We start from the raw sequence: 4,385 nt of genomic DNA, 5'->3' as shown, positions 1-4,385 counted from the left end.
ATTAGGGTTTGGGGATGATGAAAGGGCTTTCTACGGGCAAGGATGGCAAAGGGTGGCAGTGACGGAAAGTCAGGCAGCCTGTCCTGTCCTGTCCTGTCCGTCCGTCTTTTTGTATCATGAATTGGAAAGACTGCAAGGGGGAGGGGAGGTGCTTGTGTCCAAAAGGAGGAGTTATTCAGATTCATTGCAGTGGGCGGCGGCTGCAAAAAGCACCATTCTTCTTGTTTTTGCTCTGCAAAACAGCCTTTTCAAGGGTTGGCTTGGGTGACAAAATGTCTTCTGTAGGCGTGGGTTTGTCTCCCTCTCCCTAAGATGTGTCCGGTATAGGCCAGGGTGCCACTCAAGGCCGTAACCAATTCGGGTTATAGCTTCTCGGCCTTTTGGCTAAGATCAAGTGTAGTTTCGGAGGACGCTACCTTGGTCGGTACTGGAAGGTGCCTGGGATTGCACGTCTGCCGGCCTTGAGGAAGTGTGTGCGCCTTCTGGTGACACATAGCCCTCTTGTGCCTGGACGGTTCCCAGGCAACGGGAGGCGATCACCTTTGTTATTTTGAAGTCCTACTGATAAACAGAAAAAAAAAAAATTAAATCTGTTCTTATCAGTTTAATATCTGATACGTCCCCTCTCTGGGGACCATATATTAAATGGATTTTTAGAACAAGGAGATGGAAAAAATCTTGCTCTGTCCACTCCACGCATTGACCTGGTATTGCAGTACCTCCAGGACCGGTGCACCCCTTCTTAACCCAGTTTCCAAAAGCAGAACTCAATTCACCTGATTCAAATGAGCCCCATTAGTGAATTGAAAGAAAGCAAAAACTTTATATGCACCTCAATTTGGCCAATTCACTTTTCACACTTTCACCCTTTTTTTTATCTTTCACACCTTTTACTTGCTTTATTGATGCAAAAAGCTGTGCCAAATAGCAAACTCATCTCCACTCAACTTGACCAACTCTGCTATGTCCCGTGCAGTATCTTATTCTCAGTCTTATCTAGATCATTTGCAATTGAATAGAATAGATCCCTTTTGGCTGCTTATGACTGTGTAAAATATGTAGTTTTACTGGGCTGGGATGAGAGAATCCATTGAAGCATGGTGTAGGGATTGTGGTTCCTGTGTGCTAAGAAGAGAGGCTGGCACCAGCCAGAAAGCCCCATTGCAGCCAATAATCACTTAATAACTTTTTCAACTTGTCATCATATGGGAGGCCTTCCATTCCTTGTAGTAGTCTAGTTGCCCACCTTTGAACTGACTCTAACTTCTGAATGTCCTTTTTAAAATGTGGAGCCCAAAACTGGTTCCCATATTCCAGATGTAGCCTTACAAGTGATTTATAGAGGTGTAACAATACGTTGGGATCACGGGATATAATCTCCCTTTTTATACACCCTAAAATCTTGTCCCAAGCAGCATTCCATCAGCCTCTGGAAGGTTCCTGGCGCATTGCACAGCTCGAAGGGCATGCTTTTGAACTCGCAGAGACCCATAGGGGTGGCGAAGGCGGTCTTCTCCCGGTCTGCCTCAGCAACGGACACTTGCCAATAGTGACTAGTGAGATCAAGGGTAGAAAAATAATTTGCAGTTCTCAATGCAGCTAGCGATTCCTCAATACGGGGAGTGGTGCCGTCCTTCTTTTTTAACAGGATCAACAGAGCTGCCCAAAGGCTACAACTGTCACGGATAACCCCAGCCGCCTTCATGTTGCTCAACATGTCCTTGGTACACTGGCAATGTGAAGGTGGTATTGGCTTATAGCTCTCTTTGATGGGTGGGTGTGCACCTGTGGGGATGTGGTGTTGGACCCCTTTTATTCCCCCAAAATCTAGCGGGCTTCCCACCGGTAACCCGCTCCCCAGCTTGGATGGATGCTGAGGGAGCCCCTTTTGCCCGCAGGCTCTGGCCCTGGGAACTGTAGCCTTGGCGGTGACTGTGCTTCCCTCTACGGTGTGAGCTGTTGCCTTCAATCGGGTCTTGACTGCTGGGAAACCCTGGAGGTTCCTGTCGCTAACGGATTTGACCGGTTTTACGGCGACTCCTAGCCTGGTCGGGGTCCGTAGGCCCTGCCGGATGGTGCTGGCTTCTCTTCACTCCTCGATCTGGTACCGGCGGGCCACCGCCCATCCCCGGTCCGTACGGTTCACTCCAATCAGCCTCTCCTGCAGAAGGTCACCACCGTCTGCCAACCTTGCTGAGTGCCCGGGCCACACACCCGGACACGGTCAGTCTCCTCTCCTCTTCACTTCTCTAACTCCAAAACTGATCTCTAATCTGACTCCTTTTCCCGCCTCCAGGACTGTGAACTCCTCGGTGGGTGGGATCAACCGCCTGGCCCACCCCCTGGTGTGGACATCAGCCCCTGGAGGAAGGCAACTAGGATTTGTGTTTAGCTTCGGTGTGCCTAGCCGGAGTGTAGAGTGTGTTGGTGTAGTACCTGTGACGACCTGGCTTGTCCAGGGCGCCACATTCCCCTATAGTAAAATGCAGACCGTCCGCGGGCTGCCCGTCCATCACCGGTTTTATTTTCACAACTGAAAAAGAATAAAACGGTAAAACATGTAAAAGCATCATAAACATTTTACAACGGTACAGCTTCCGCTCTTCTCCCACCCAAACAACCTGGCCCTGATGCTGCCCCTAAGAAGCGGGCAGCACCCCTTGACCCCAGTCCAGCACCAAGTTGCCCGAGCGGGTTCTGTCTCTTTCAGGGGGCCCACGTCCAAGGGGACCCCTGAACCCCCGGAGGATCGCCACCGGTTACGGTAGTGGCGGGCCTAGGCCATCCCTTTCCTCCAGGCCCATCCTCCCAAATCAGCCTCTCCGGAGGCGGTAACGGTGTCAAGCCAACAAACATTTTTATTTACATTGCACTAAGTTTGTGGTTGCCCTGCAAGTTCTCGGGCTTGTCCGTAAGCAGTTCCTTACGCAATGGTTGCACAGTCCCTACGGGGACAACAGTTGCCGGCAACGGCCGGTTTAATCACGGTTCAATCAGGTAAACTTCTTTGGTTGATCATCTTTACTTATCATTTAAAACTTTCAAACTGGTACACTCAACACATAAAGCCCCCCCCTTTTAAAGAGTAGTTTCCCTGTACCTAAGTGGGGGTCTACCTAGGTTGGGGCGAGTGGACCTTCGGGGTCCGGTGTCAGTGGTGACAGGCAGTGGGGCAGAGGGAACAGTCAGTTCCTCCTCCCTGCTATCATGTGGGGCAGGCGGAGGCGTAGGGGAGCTGGGTACAGGTACATCCCTGGGCACTGGCTCGCGGTTAACCGTTTCCATCATTTCTTCATCCACGGGTTGTGGGAACAGTATCACTGGAAGGATCACCGCACCGTTCTGTGTAGGCCAGTCTGCTGGAAAATCACCCATCATGGTGTGGATTACCTCTTTTTCCTTCTCCACTGGACTGGGAACTGGAGCCTCATCCGCTACTCTCAATGCTGGTGGGCACTTCTTCAGGTGGTCTCGGGAAACCGTGGCCAAAGTCCCCCCCTGGTCACGGCTGATCTGGTAGGCCTTCCCATTCTCCCATCCTGTGGGCTGGACTACATACGGGGTTTTTTCCCATTGATCATCCAGCTTGTGGGCCCTTCTTTTCCGCTTCAGCACTACATCCCCAGGTTGGAAGGAACCGGCAGGCGCCTTCTTGTTGAAGCACTGCTCCTGTTGTCCCCGACTCCGGCACAAGTTCTTTTCAACATACTCCTGGACCTGTCGGTACTGTGTCCTCCGCCGAGTGTCCCATTCAGCTGTCGACAGGAGTGCTTCTGAAGCTTCCAAGCCCATTTCCAGATCCACTGGTAGCCGGCCGGGACGAGCTCTCATCAGGTATGCTGGAGTGCATTTCGTAGAGCTGGAAGGGATGTTGTTGTACATATCGACCAGGTCAGGTAGCTTCTCCAGCCACAGGTTCCGCTCTTCCAGTGGTAACGTCTTGAGGAGGCCCAGGACCAAGTGGTTCATCTTTTCACAAATGCCATTGGTTTGGGCGTGGTAAGGCGTGGTCCGGATTTTCTTGCAGCCGTACAACTGGCAGAATTCCTGGAATACCTCTGCTTCAAAGGCCGGACCCTGGTCGGTAAGCACCCTCTCCGGGTACCAATGCGGTCAACAGAAATAAGCCTGGAAAGCCTTAGCAGCGGTGCGGCCGGTTAAGTCCTTAACTGGGACAACCACCAGGAACCTCGAGTAGTGGTCTACGATGGTCAGAGCGTAGGTGTACCCACTTCGGCTGGGGGTGAGCTTTACATGGTCAAGGGCAACCAGCTCCAGCGGTTGGTGTGTAATGATCAGGTGTAGGGGTGCCTTCTGGCTGGCCTCGTCCTTCCTTCTCAATGCGCAAGGGCCACATTCTCGGCACCAGGCCTCCACAGATTCCC

At 51.9% G+C, this 4,385-nt stretch overlaps 1 pseudogene; it reads left to right on the top strand.

Annotated features, from left to right (window-relative positions):
• Positions 1–535: 535 nt before the first annotated feature.
• On the top strand, positions 536–741 carry LOC142257292 (U2 spliceosomal RNA; annotated as a pseudogene).
• The last annotated feature ends 3,644 nt before the right edge of the window (positions 742–4,385 follow it).

The sequence above is a fragment of the Anomaloglossus baeobatrachus genome, chromosome 11, assembly GCF_048569485.1.
Source record: "Anomaloglossus baeobatrachus isolate aAnoBae1 chromosome 11, aAnoBae1.hap1, whole genome shotgun sequence".
NCBI classification, from domain to species: Eukaryota; Metazoa; Chordata; class Amphibia; order Anura; family Aromobatidae; genus Anomaloglossus; species Anomaloglossus baeobatrachus.
The sequence above is the reverse complement of the archived record's forward strand: the minus strand, read 5'-3'. Positions and strand labels throughout refer to the sequence as shown.